Consider the following 16,212-nt stretch of genomic DNA (forward strand, 5'->3'; position numbering starts at 1 on the left):
AAACACATGAACAGCAGCAGTAACTCTATACTGTATTCATATTAAACACATGAAGAACAGCAGCAGTAACTCTATACTGTATTCATATTAAACACATGAAGAACAGCAGCAGTAACTCTATACTGTATTCATATTAAACACATGAAGAACAGCAGCAGTAACTCTATACTGTAGTCATATTAAACACATGAAGAACAGCAGCAGTAACTCTATACTGTATTCATATTAAACACATGAAGAACAGCAGCAGTAACTCTATACTGTATTCATATTAAACACATGAAGAACAGCAGCAGTAGTAACTCTATACTGTATTCATATTAAACACATGAAGAACAGCAGCAGTAGTAACTCTATACTGTATTCATATTAAACACATGAAGAACAGCAGCAGTAGTAACTCTATACTGTATTCATATTAAACACATGATGAACAGCAGCAGTAACTCTATACTGTATTCATATTAAATACATGAACAGCAGCAGTAACTCTATACTGTATTCATATTAAACACATGAAGAACAGCAGCAGTAACTCTATACTGTATTCATATTAAACACACGAACAGCAGCAGTAACTCTATACTGTATTCATATTAAACACATGAAGAACAGCAGCAGTAACTCTATACTGTATTCATATTAAACACATGAAGAACAGCAGCAGTAACTCTATACTGTATTCATATTAAACACATGAAGAACAGCAGCAGTAGTAACTCTATACTGTATTCATATTAAACACATGAAGAACAGCAGCAGTAACTCTATACTGTATTCATATTAAACACATGATGAACAGCAGCAGTAACTCTATACTGTATTCATATTAAATACATGAACAGCAGCAGTAACTCTATACTGTATTCATATTAAACACACGAAGAACAGCAGCAGTAACTCTATACTGTATTCATATTAAACACATGAAGAACAGCAGCAGTAACTCTATACTGTATTCATATTAAACACATGAAGAACAGCAGCAGTAACTCTATACTGTATTCATACTAAACACATGAACAGCAGCAGTAACTCTATACTGTATTCATATTAAACACATGAAGAACAGCAGCAGTAACTCTATACTGTATTCATATTAAACACATGAAGAACAGCAGCAGTAACTCTATACTGTATTCATATTAAACACATGAAGAACAGCAGCAGTAACTCTATACTGTATTCATATTAAACACATGAAGAACAGCAGCAGTAACTCTATACTGTATTCATATTAAACACATGAAGAACAGCAGCAGTAACTCTATACTGTATTCATATTAAACACATGAAGAACAGCAGCAGTAGTAACTCTATACTGTATTCATATTAAACACATGAAGAACAGCAGCAGTAGTAACTCTATACTGTATTCATATTAAACACATGAAGAACAGCAGCAGTAACTCTATACTGTATTCATATTAAACACATGAAGAACAGCAGCAGTAACTCTATACTGTATTCATATTAAACACATGATGAACAGCAGCAGCAGCAGTAACTCTATACTGTATTCATATTAAACACATGAAGAACAGCAGCAGTAACTCTATACTGTATTCATATTAAACACATGAAGAACAGCAGCAGTAACTCTATACTGTATTCATATTAAACACATGAAGAACAGCAGCAGTAACTCTATACTGTATTCATATTAAACACATGAAGAACAGCAGCAGTAACTCTATACTGTATTCATATTAAACACATGAAGAACAGCAGCAGTAACTCTATACTGTATTCATACTAAACACATGAAGAACAGCAGCAGTAACTCTATACTGTATTCATATTAAACACATGAAGAACAGCAGCAGTAACTCTATACTGTATTCATATTAAACACATGAAGAACAGCAGCAGTAACTCTATACTGTATTCATATTAAACACATGAAGAACAGCAGCAGTAACTCTATACTGTATTCATATTAAACACATGAAGAACAGCAGCAGTAACTCTATACTGTATTCATATTAAACACATGAAGAACAGCAGCAGTAACTCTATACTGTATTCATATTAAACACATGAAGAACAGCAGCAGTAACTCTATACTGAAGAACAGCAGCAGTATTCATATTAAACACATGAAGAACAGCAGCAGTAACTCTATACTGTATTCATATTAAACACATGAAGAACAGCAGCAGTAACTCTATACTGTATTCATATTAAACACATGAAGAACAGCAGCAGTAACTCTATACTGTATTCATATAAACACATGAACAGCAGCAGTAACTCTATACTGTATTCATATTAAACACATGAAGAACAGCAGCAGTAACTCTATACTGTATTCATATTAAACACATGAAGAACAGCAGCAGTAACTCTATACTGTATTCATATTAAACACATGAAGAACAGCAGCAGTAACTCTATACTGTATTCATATTAAACACATGAAGAACAGCAGCAGTAACTCTATACTGTATTCATATTAAACACATGAAGAACAGCAGCAGTAACTCTATACTGTATTCATATTAAACACATGAAGAACAGCAGCAGTAACTCTATACTGTATTCATATTAAACACATGAAGAACAGCAGCAGTAACTCTATACTGTATTCATATTAAACACATGAAGAACAGCAGCAGTAACTCTATACTGTATTCATATTAAACACATGAAGAACAGCAGCAGTAACTCTATACTGTATTCATATTAAACACATGAAGAACAGCAGCAGTAACTCTATACTGTATTCATATTAAACACATGAAGAACAGCAGCAGTAACTCTATACTGTATTCATATTAAACACATGAAGAACAGCAGCAGTAACTCTATACTGTATTCATATTAAACACATGAAGAACAGCAGCAGTAACTCTATACTGTATTCATATTAAACACATGAAGAACAGCAGCAGTAACTCTATACTGTATTCATATTAAACACATGAAGAACAGCAGCAGTAACTCTATACTGTATTCATATTAAACACATGAAGAACAGCAGCAGTAACTCTATACTGTATTCATATTAAACACATGAAGAACAGCAGCAGTAACTCTATACTGTATTCATATTAAACACATGAAGAACAGCAGCAGTAACTCTATACTGTATTCATATTAAACACATGAAGAACAGCAGCAGTAACTCTATACTGTATTCATATTAAACACATGAAGAACAGCAGCAGTAACTCTATACTGTATTCATATTAAACACATGAAGAACAGCAGCAGTAGTAACTCTATACTGTATTCATATTAAACACATGAAGAACAGCAGCAGTAACTCTATACTGTATTCATATTAAACACATGAAGAACAGCAGCAGTAACTCTATACTGTATTCATATTAAACACATGAAGAACAGCAGCAGTAACTCTATACTGTATTCATATTAAACACATGAAGAACAGCAGCAGTAACTCTATACTGTATTCATATTAAACACATGAAGAACAGCAGCAGTAACTCTATACTGTATTCATATTAAACACATGAAGAACAGCAGCAGTAACTCTATACTGTATTCATATTAAACACATGAAGAACAGCAGCAGTAACTCTATACTGTATTCATATTAAACACATGAACAGCAGCAGTAACTCTATACTGTATTCATATTAAACACATGAAGAACAGCAGCAGTAACTCTATACTGTATTCATATTAAACACATGAAGAACAGCAGCAGTAACTCTATACTGTATTCATATTAAACACATGAACAGCAGCAGTAACTCTATACTGTATTCATATTAAAACACATGAAGAACAGCAGCAGTAACTCTATACTGTATTCATATTAAACACATGAAGAACAGCAGCAGTAACTCTATACTGTATTCATATTAAACACATGAAGAACAGCAGCAGTAACTCTATACTGTATTCATATTAAACACATGAAGAACAGCAGCAGTAACTCTATACTGTATTCATATTAAACACATGAAGAACAGCAGCAGTAACTCTATACTGTATTCATATTAAACACATGAAGAACAGCAGCAGTAACTCTATACTGTATTCATATTAAACACATGAAGAACAGCAGCAGTAACTCTATACTGTATTCATATTAAACACATGAAGAACAGCAGCAGTAACTCTATACTGTATTCATATTAAACACATGAAGAACAGCAGCAGTAACTCTATACTGTATTCATATTAAACACATGAAGAACAGCAGCAGTAACTCTATACTGTATTCATACTAAACACATGAACAGCAGCAGTAACTCTATACTGTATTCATATTAAACACATGAAGAACAGCAGCAGTAACTCTATACTGTATTCATATTAAACACATGAAGAACAGCAGCAGTAACTCTATACTGTATTCATATTAAACACATGAAGAACAGCAGCAGTAACTCTATACTGTATTCATATTAAACACATGAAGAACAGCAGCAGTAACTCTATACTGTATTCATATTAAACACATGAAGAACAGCAGCAGTAACTCTATACTGTATTCATATTAAACACATGAAGAACAGCAGCAGTAACTCTATACTGTATTCATATTAAACACATGAAGAAGAACAGCAGCAGTAACTCTATACTGTATTCATATTAAACACATGAAGAACAGCAGCAGTAACTCTATACTGTATTCATATTAAACACATGAAGAACAGCAGCAGTAACTCTATACTGTATTCATATTAAACACATGAAGAACAGCAGCAGTAACTCTATACTGTATTCATATTAAACACATGAAGAACAGCAGCAGTAACTCTATACTGTATTCATATTAAACACATGAAGAACAGCAGCAGTAACTCTATACTGTATTCATATTAAACACATGAAGAACAGCAGCAGTAACTCTATACTGTATTCATATTAAACACATGAAGAACAGCAGCAGTAACTCTATACTGTATTCATATTAAACACATGAAGAACAGCAGCAGTAACTCTATACTGTATTCATATTAAACACATGAAGAACAGCAGCAGTAACTCTATACTGTATTCATATTAAACACATGAAGAACAGCAGCAGTAACTCTATACTGTATTCATATTAAACACATGAAGAACAGCAGCAGTAACTCTATACTGTATTCATATTAAACACATGAAGAACAGCAGCAGTAACTCTATACTGTATTCATATTAAACACATGAAGAACAGCAGTAACTCTATACTGTATTCATATTAAACACATGAACAGCAGCAGTAACTCTATACTGTATTCATATTAAACACATGAAGAACAGCAGCAGTAACTCTATACTGTATTCATATTAAACACATGAAGAACAGCAGTAACTCTATACTGTAGTCATATTAAACACATGAAGAACAGCAGCAGTAACTCTATACTGTAGTCATATTAAACACATGAAGAACAGCAGTAACTCTATACTGTAGTCATATTAAACACATGAAGAACAGCAGTAACTCTATACTGTAGTCATATTAAACACATGAAGAACAGCAGCAGTAACTCTATACTGTATTCATATTAAACACATGAAGAGCAGTAACAGCAGATGAACAGTAACTCTATACTGTATTCATATTAAACACATGAACAGCAGCAGTAACTCTATACTGTATTCATATTAAACACATGAACAGCAGCAGTAACTCTATACTGTATTCATATTAAACACATGAAGAACAGCAGCAGTAACTCTATACTGTATTCATATTAAACACATGAAGAACAGCAGCAGTAACTCTATACTGTATTCATATTAAACACATGAAGAACAGCAGCAGTAACTCTATACTGTATTCATATTAAACACATGAAGAACAGCAGCAGTAACTCTATACTGTATTCATATTAAACACATGAAGAACAGCAGCAGTAACTCTATACTGTATTCATATTAAACACATGAAGAACAGCAGCAGTAACTCTATACTGTATTCATATTAAACACATGAAGAACAGCAGCAGTAACTCTATACTGTATTCATATTAAACACATGAAGAACAGCAGCAGTAACTCTATACTGTATTCATATTAAACACATGAAGAACAGCAGCAGTAACTCTATACTGTATTCATATTAAACACATGAACAGCAGCAGTAACTCTATACTGTATTCATATTAAACACATGAAGAACAGCAGCAGTAACTCTATACTGTATTCATATTAAACACATGAAGAACAGCAGCAGTAACTCTATACTGTATTCATATTAAACACATGAACAGCAGCAGTAACTCTATACTGTATTCATATTAAACACATGAAGAACAGCAGCAGTAACTCTATACTGTATTCATATTAAACACATGAACAGCAGCAGTAACTCTATACTGTATTCATATTAAACACATGAAGAACAGCAGCAGTAACTCTATACTGTATTCATATTAAACACATGAAGAACAGCAGCAGTAACTCTATACTGTATTCATATTAAACACATGAAGAACAGCAGCAGTAACTCTATACTGTATTCATATTAAACACATGAAGAACAGCAGCAGTAACTCTATACTGTATTCATATTAAACACATGAAGAACAGCAGCAGTAACTCTATACTGTATTCATATTAAACACATGAAGAACAGCAGCAGTAACTCTATACTGTATTCATATTAAACACATGAAGAACAGCAGCAGTAACTCTATACTGTATTCATATTAAACACATGAAGAACAGCAGCAGTAACTCTATACTGTATTCATATTAAACACATGAAGAACAGCAGCAGTAACTCTATACTGTATTCATATTAAACACATGAAGAACAGCAGCAGTAACTCTATACTGTATTCATATTAAACACATGAAGAACAGCAGCAGTAACTCTATACTGTATTCATATTAAACACATGAAGAACAGCAGCAGTAACTCTATACTGTATTCATATTAAACACATGAACAGCAGCAGTAACTCTATACTGTATTCATATTAAACACATGAACAGCAGCAGTAACTCTATACTGTATTCATATTAAACACATGAAGAACAGCAGTAACTCTATACTGTATTCATATTAAACACATGAAGAACAGCAGTAACTCTATACTGTAGTCATATTAAACACATGAAGAACAGCAGCAGTAACTCTATACTGTAGTCATATTAAACACATGAAGAACAGCAGTAACTCTATACTGTAGTCATATTAAACACATGAAGAACAGCAGTAACTCTATACTGTAGTCATATTAAACACATGAAGAACAGCAGCAGTAACTCTATACTGTATTCATATTAAACACATGAACAGCAGCAGTAACTCTATACTGTATTCATATTAAACACATGAACAGCAGCAGTAACTCTATACTGTATTCATATTAAACATGAACAGCAGCAGTAACTCTATACTGTATTCATATTAAACACATGAAGAACAGCAGCAGTAACTCTATACTGTATTCATATTAAACACATGAACAGCAGCAGTAACTCTATACTGTATTCATATTAAACACATGAAGAACAGCAGCAGTAACTCTATACTGTATTCATATTAAACACATGAAGAACAGCAGCAGTAACTCTATACTGTATTCATATTAAACACATGAAGAACAGCAGCAGTAACTCTATACTGTATTCATATTAAACACATGAAGAACAGCAGCAGTAACTCTATACTGTATTCATATTAAACACGTGAAGAACAGCAGCAGTAACTCTATACTGTATTCATATTAAACACATGAACAACAGCAGCAGTAACTCTATACTGTATTCATATTAAACACATGAAGAACAGCAGCAGTAACTCTATACTGTATTCATATTAAACACATGAAGAACAGCAGCAGTAACTCTATACTGTATTCATATTAAACACATGAAGAACAGCAGCAGTAACTCTACACTGTATTCATATTAAACACATGAAGAACAGCAGCAGTAACTCTATACTGTATTCATATTAAACACGTGAAGAACAGCAGCAGTAACTCTATACTGTATTCATATTAAACACATGAAGAACAGCAGCAGTAACTCTATACTGTAGTCATATTAAACACATGAAGAACAGCAGTAACTCTATACTGTAGTCATATTAAACACATGAAGAACAGCAGTAACTCTATACTGTAGTCATATTAAACACATGAAGAACAGCAGCAGTAACTCTATACTGTATTCATATTAAACACATGAACAGCAGCAGTAACTCTATACTGTATTCATATTAAACACATGAACAGCAGCAGTAACTCTATACTGTATTCATATTAAACACATGATGAACAGCAGCAGTAACTCTATACTGTATTCATATTAAACACATGAAGAACAGCAGTAGTAACTCTATACTGTATTCATATTAAACACATGAACAGCAGCAGTAACTCTATACTGTATTCATATTAAACACATGAAGAACAGCAGCAGTAACTCTATACTGTATTCATATTAAACACGTGAAGAACAGCAGCAGTAACTCTATACTGTATTCATATTAAACACATGAAGAACAGCAGCAGTAACTCTATACTGTATTCATATTAAACACATGAAGAACAGCAGCAGTAACTCTATACTGTATTCATATTAAACACGTGAAGAACAGCAGCAGTAACTCTATACTGTATTCATATTAAACACATGAACAACAGCAGCAGTAACTCTATACTGTATTCATATTAAACACATGAAGAACAGCAGCAGTAACTCTATACTGTATTCATATTAAACACATGAAGAACAGCAGCAGTAACTCTATACTGTATTCATATTAAACACATGAAGAACAGCAGCAGTAACTCTACACTGTATTCATATTAAACACATGAAGAACAGCAGCAGTAACTCTATACTGTATTCATATTAAACACGTGAAGAACAGCAGCAGTAACTCTATACTGTATTCATATTAAACACATGAAGAACAGCAGCAGTAACTCTATACTGTATTCATATTAAACACATGAACAGCAGCAGTAACTCTATACTGTATTCATATTAAACACATGAAGAACAGCAGCAGTAACTCTATACTGTATTCATATTAAACACATGAACAGCAGCAGTAACTCTATACTGTATTCATATTAAACACATGAACAGCAGCAGTAACTCTATACTGTATTCATATTAAACACATGAACAGCAGCAGTAACTCTATACTGTATTCATATTATTTAAAAAATTTTTTTTTTTAATTTCACCTTAATTTAACCAGGTAGGCTAGTTGAGAACAAGTTCTCATTTGCAACTGCGACCTGGCCAAGATAAAGCATAGCAGTGTGAACAGACAACACAGAGTTACACATGGAGTAAACAATTAACAAGTCAATAACACAGTAGAAAAAAAAAAAAAATGGGCAGTCTATATACAATGTGTGCAAAAGGCATGAGGAGGTAGGCGAATAATACAATTTTGCAGATTAACACTGGGGTGATAAATGATCAGATGGTCATGTACAGGTAGAGATATTGGTGTGCAAAAGAGCAGAAAAGTAAATAAATAAATAAATAAAAAACAGTATAAAAACAGTATGGGAATGAGGTAGGTGAAAATGGGTGGGCTATTTACCAATAGACTATGTACAGCTGCAGCGATCGGTTAGCTGCTCGGATAGCTGATGTTTGAAGTTGGTGAGGGAGATAAAAGTCTCCAACTTCAGCGATTTTTGCAGTTCGTTCCAGTCACAGGCAGCAGAGTACTGGAACGAAAGGCGGCCAAATGAGGTGTTGGCTTTAGGGATGATCAGTGAGATACACCTGCTGGAGCGTGTGCTACGGATGGGTGTTGCCATCGTGACCAGTGAACTGAGATAAGGCGGAGCTTTACCTAGCATGGACTTGTAGATGACCTGGAGCCAGTGGGTCTGGCGACGAATATGTAGCGAGGGCCAGCCGACTAGAGCATACAAGTCGCAGTGGTGGGTGGTATAAGGTGCTTTGGTGACAAAACGGATGGCACTATGATAGACTGCATCCAGTTTGCTGAGTAGAGTGTTGGAAGCCATTTTGTAGATGACATCGCCGAAATCGAGGATCGGTAGGATAGTCAGTTTTACTAGGGTAAGCTTGGCGGCGTGAGTGAAGGAGGCTTTGTTGCGGAATAGAAAGCCGACTCTTGATTTGATTTTCGATTGGAGATGTTTGATGTGAGTCTGGAAGGAGAGTTTGCAGTCTAGCCAGACACCTAGGTACTTATAGATGTCCACATATTCAAGGTCGGAACCATCCAGGGTGGTGATGCTAGTCGGGCATGCGGGTGCAGGCAGCGATCTGTTGAAAAGCATGCATTTGGTTTTACTCGCGTTTAAGAGCAGTTGGAGGCCACGGAAGGAGTGCTGTATGGCATTGAAGCTCGTTTGGAGGTTAGATAGCACAGTGTCCAATGACGGGCCGAAAGTATATAGAATGGTGTCGTCTGCGTAGAGGTGGATCAGGGAATCGCCCGCAGCAAGAGCAACATCATTGATATATACAGAGAAAAGAGTCGGCCCGAGAATTGAACCCTGTGGCACCCCCATAGAGACTGCCAGAGGACCGGACAGCATGCCCTCCGATTTGACACACTGAACTCTGTCTGCAAAGTAATTGGTGAACCAGGCAAGGCAGTCATCCGAGAAACCGAGGCTATTGAGTCTGCCGATAAGAATATGGTGATTGACAGAGTCGAAAGCCTTGGCGAGGTCGATGAAGACGGCTGCACAGTACTGTCTTTTATCGATGGCGGTTATGATATCGTTTAGTACCTTGAGCGTGGCTGAGGTGCACCCGTGACCGGCTCGGAAACCAGATTGCACAGCGGAGAAGGTACGGTGGGATTCGAGATGGTCAGTGACCTGTTTGTTGACTTGGCTTTCAAGACCTTAGATAGGCAGGGCAGGATGGATATAGGTCTATAGCAGTTTGGGTCCAGGGTGTCTCCGCCTTTGAAGAGGGGGATGACTGCGGCAGCTTTCAATCCTTGGGGATCTCAGACGATATGAAAGAGAGGTTGAACAGGCTGGTAATAGGGGTTGCGACAATGGCGGCAGATAGTTTCAGAAATAGAGGGTCCAGATTGTCAAGCCCAGCTGATTTGTACGGGTCTAGGTTTTGCAGCTCTTTCAGAACGTCTGCTATCTGGATTTGGGTAAAGGAGAACCTGGAGAGGCTTGGGCGAGGAGCTGCGGGGGGGGCGGAGCTGTTGGCCGAGGTTGGAGTAGCCAGGCGGAAGGCATGACCAGCCGTTGAGAAGTGCTTATTGAAGCTTTCGATAATCGTGGATTTATCGGTGGAGACCGTGTTACCTAGCCTCAGTGCAGTGGGCAGCTGGGAGGAGGTGCTCTTGTTCTCCATGGACTTCACAGTGTCCCAGAACTTTTTGGAGTTGGAGCTACAGGATGCAATCTTCTGCCTGAAGAAGCTGGCCTTAGCTTTCCTGACTGACTGCGTGTATTGGTTCCTGACTTCCCTGAACAGTTGCATATCACGGGGCTATTCGATGCTATTGCAGTCCGCCACAGGATGTTTTTGTGCTGGTCGAGGGCAGTCAGGTCTGGAGTGAACCAAGGGCTGTATCTGTTCTTGGTTCTGCATTTTTGAACGGAGCATGCTTATCTAAAATGGTGAGGAAGTTACTTTTAAAGAATGACCAGGCATCCTCAACTGACGGGATGAGGTCAATGTCCTTCCAGGATACCCGGGCCAGGTCGATTAGAAAGGCCTGCTCACAGAAGTGTTTTAGGGAGCGTTTGACAGTGATGAGGGGTGGTCGTTTGACTGCGGCTCCGTGGCGGATACAGGCAATGAGGCAGTGATCGCTGAGATCCTGGTTGAAGACAGCGGAGGTGTATTTGGAGGGCCAGTTGGTCAGGATGACGTCTATGAGGGTGCCCTTGTTTACAGAGTTAGGGTTGTACCTGGTGGGTTCCTTGATGATTTGAGTGAGATTGAGGGCATCTAGCTTACATTGTAGGACTGCCGGGGTGTTAAGCATATCCCAGTTTAGGTCACCTAACAGAACAAACTCTGAAGCTAGATGGGGGGCGATCAATTCACAAATGGTGTCCAGGGCACAGCTGGGAGCTGAGGGTGGTCGGTAGCAGGCGGCAACAGTGAGAGACTTATTTCTGGAGAGGGTAATTTTCAAAATTAGTAGTTCGAACTGTTTGGGTATGGACCTGGAAAGTATGACATTACTTTGCAGGCTATCTCTGCAGTAGACTGCAACTCCGCCCCCTTTGGTAGTTCTATCTTGACGGAAGATGTTATAATTGGGTATGGAAATCTCTGAATTTTTGGTGGCCTTCCTGAGCCAGGATTCAGACACGGCAAGGACATCAGGGTTAGCAGAGTGTGCTAAAGCAGTGAGTAAAACAAACTTAGGGAGGAGGCTTCTGATGTTGACATGCATAAAACCAAGGCTTTTTCGATCACAGAAGTCAACAAATGAGGGTACCTGGGGACATGCAGGGCCTGGGTTTACCTCCACATCACCCGCGGAACAGAGAAGGAGTAGTATGAGGGTGCGGCTAAAGGCTATCAAAACTGGTCGCCTAGAGCGTTGGGGGCAGAGGATAAGAGGAGCAGGTTTCTGGGCATGGTAGAATATATTCAGGGCATAATGCGCAGACAGGGGTATGGTGGGGTGCGGGTACAGCGGAGGTAAGCCCAGGCACTGGGTGATGATGAGACAGGTTGTATCTCTGGACATGCTGGTTGTAATGGGTGAGGTCACTGCATGTGTGGGAGGTGGGACAAAGGAGGTAACAGGGGTATGCAGAGTGGGTCTAGGGGCTCCATTGTGAACTAAAACAATTATAACTAACCTGAACAACAGTATACAAGGCATATTGACATCTGAGAGAGACATACAGCGAGGCATACAGTAATCACAGGTGTTGAATTTGGAAAGCTAGCTAAAAACAGTAGGCGAGGCTAATCCGCTAGCACAACAAACAGCAGGTAAAATGGCGTTGACTAGGCAACGGGGCCGACAGGTAAGACAAACAAGCAGAAAGGAGTACCGTGATTAATGGACAGTCCAGCGTGCGTCAGCTATGTAGCCAAGAGATCAGTGTCCAGGGGCAGCGGTGGATGGGCAGGGGGCTGGGCTGGCGAGTGTTATCCAGGTTTTTTTTTTTTTTTTTTAAACTAACAATGACTAACTAGCTTGTAGCTAGTTAGCTGGTTAGCGTCTGGAGGTTCTTGAGTGTGTCATAAAAATAAAAATAAGAGTAAAAGTAACAGCGATTCCGTATCACATTGGGTGAGGCAGGTTTCCGGAAGGTATAAACAAATTAAAAATCAAAAAGAGATAGAAAGTAAATGGGGTCAGAGAGTGATTGGGACGCGGTGGTTCAGACGGTTAGCAGGCCTGTGCTAACAAGCTAACAGTTCGTAGGCCCGAGCTAGACAAGGTAGCAGTTAGCGGACCGGAGCTTGACAAGCTAGCCGTTAGCAGGCCGAATTAGCAAGCAGGGAGATAGCGAGGGCTAGAGAGTTAACCTTTGGGGGACGTCGCGATGGGGTGAGTCTGTTTATTCCTCTTCATGCGGTGAGCTGGAGATACAGCGATTCAGAAAGCTCGCGGGCCTTGGCCAGCAGATGGATCTTTGGCGATGTCGCAGCGGAAAAGCCTGTTGAAACCCCCTCGGACGATTATGTCGGCGGACCAGTCGTGATGGATCGGCGGGGCTCCGTGTCGGCAGTAGAGGGTCAGTAGAGGGTCCAGGCCAATTGGCAAATTAGGTATTTTTGGACCTCTTCAGCAAGTCGGGAGATGGGCTTAGCTCGAGGCTAGCTCCAGGCTAACTGGTGCTTGCTCTGGGACAGAGACGTTAGCCAGGAGTAGCCACTCGGATTGCAGCTAGCTATTTACGATGATCCGGTATAAAGGTTCAGAGCTTGCGGTAGGAATCCGGAGATGTGGTAGAGAAAAAGCAGTCTGATATGCTTTGGGTAGATGTCGCGCTGGTGTCCTAGTTAGCGTTGAAGACCGCTAGCAGTGGCTAGCTAGTAGCTAGTTAGCGGCTAGCTTCTGATGAGGGTTCAGATTCTAAAGTATAGAAAAAGCAGACCCGTACCACATTGGGGGATGCGGGTTGCAGGAGAGTATATTCAGCCTGTAGTTGGAAAGTGAGATTAAAATATGTACGAAATATATACAGAAAAAAAAACGAGGAAAAAAACTATATTTACACTATACAGGACGGGACAAGACAAAACACACGTCCGACTGCTACGCCATCTTGGAAGAGACGCATGACGAACAGCAGTAGTAACTCTATACTGTATTCATATTAAACACATGAACAGCAGCAGTATCTCTATACTGTATTCATATTAAACACATGAAGAACAGCAGCAGTAACTCTATACTGTATTCATATTAAACACATGAAGAACAGCAGCAGTAACTATATACTGTATTCATATTAAACACATGAACAGCAGCAGTATCTCTATACTGTATTCATATTAAACACATGAAGAACAGCAGCAGTAACTCTATACTGTATTCATATTAAACACATGAAGAACAGCAGCAGTAACTCTATACTGTATTCATATTAAACACATGAAGAACAGCAGCAGTAACTCTATACTGTATTCATATTAAACACATGAACAGCAGCAGTAACTCTATACTGTATTCATATTAAACACATGAAGAACAGCAGCAGTAACTATATACTGTATTCATATTAAACACATGAACAGCAGCAGTATCTCTATACTGTATTCATATTAAACACATGAAGAACAGCAGCAGTAACTCTATACTGTATTCATATTAAACACATGAACAGCAGCAGTAACTCTATACTGTATTCATATTAAACACATGAAGAACAACAGCAGTAACTCTCTACTGTATTCATATTAAACACATGAAGAACAGCAGCAGTAACTCTATACTGTATTCATATTAAACACATGAAGAACAGCAGCAGTAACTCTATACTGTATTCATATTAAACACATGAAGAACAGCAGCAGTAACTCTATACTGTATTCATATTAAACACATGACGAACAGCAGCAGTAACTCTATACTGTATTCATATTAAACACATGAAGAACAGCAGCAGTAACTCTATACTGTATTCATATTAAACACATGAAGAACAGCAGCAGTAACTCTATACTGTATTCATATTAAACACATGAAGAACAGCAGCAGTAACTCTATACTGTATTCATATTAAACACATGAAGAACAGCAGCAGTAACTCTATACTGTATTCATATTAAACACATGAAGAACAGCAGCAGTAACTCTATACTGTATTCATATTAAACACATGACGAACAGCAGCAGTAACTCTATACTGTATTCATATTAAACACATGAAGAACAGCAGCAGTAACTCTATACTGTATTCATATTAAACACATGAACAGCAGCAGCAGTAACTCTATACTGTATTCATATTAAACACATGAACAGCAGCAGTAACTCTATACTGTATTCATATTAAACACATGAAGAACAGCAGCAGTAACTCTATACTGTATTCATATTAAACACATGAAGAACAGCAGCAGTAACTCTATACTGTATTCATATTAAACACATGAAGAACAGCAGCAGTAACTCTATACTGTATTCTTATTAAACATAACACAGTATACAGTACCATTATTATAGTTGTCTGAGGGATTGATCGTATCGTAGATGTGAACACCACCTGTTGGTCAAAGAAGAGAGAGACAGGTTAGTTAGGTTGGTTCTCCCTCAGGGACAGAGAGTACAGTAACATGTTGTTTTATAAAGTGGATGTTGATGAGTCAGTGTATGAGGTTACAGAGAGAGGTAAAGTCTGGGCTGAGAAACTGACATGCTGACATACATGCTGCAGACATGTATACCCAGCATCAGGAGCCTGACCCTGGGTAGATCCTTGGTCCTGTTGGGGGTCCTGTTTGGTGCTCTGGGTCTGGGGGTGCCTAGAGGGAGAGAGATACTCATGAAGAACTAGGACGATATGTTACTAAATGAACATAGTTGAGAGACAGGTGCACCTACTTCGGGGCGGCAGGGTAGCCTAGTGGTTAGAGCGTTGGACTAGTAACTGAAAGTTTGCAAGTTCAAATCCCTGAGCTGACAAGGTACAAATCTGTCATTCTGTCCCTGAACAGGCAGTTAACCCACTGTTCCTAGGCTGTCATTGAAAATAAGAATTTGTTCTTAACTGACTTGCCTAGTAAAATAAATATAAAATTACAAGAATATTCTGTGAAACAGGAACCTGTAACAAGAAATGCATACTATTATATTGTGTAACTTATGTTTTAAACTATTTGTTAGTG

At 38.1% G+C, this 16,212-nt stretch overlaps 1 long non-coding RNA gene across 1 annotated transcript in view; it reads right to left on the reverse strand.

Moving 5' to 3' along the window:
• The window catches only part of LOC115138880 (uncharacterized), a 20,174-nt gene extending 4,583 nt beyond the window's left edge, over window positions 1–15,591 (reverse strand). The window contains exon 1 of the long non-coding RNA XR_010465300.1: window positions 15,540–15,591. This is a non-coding gene — a long non-coding RNA (uncharacterized LOC115138880). The remainder of the gene's footprint in view (window positions 1–15,539) is intronic.
• Window positions 15,592–16,212: the final 621 nt, after the last annotated feature.

This window comes from Oncorhynchus nerka, linkage group LG12, assembly GCF_034236695.1.
Source record: "Oncorhynchus nerka isolate Pitt River linkage group LG12, Oner_Uvic_2.0, whole genome shotgun sequence".
Taxonomy (NCBI): domain Eukaryota; kingdom Metazoa; phylum Chordata; class Actinopteri; order Salmoniformes; family Salmonidae; genus Oncorhynchus; species Oncorhynchus nerka.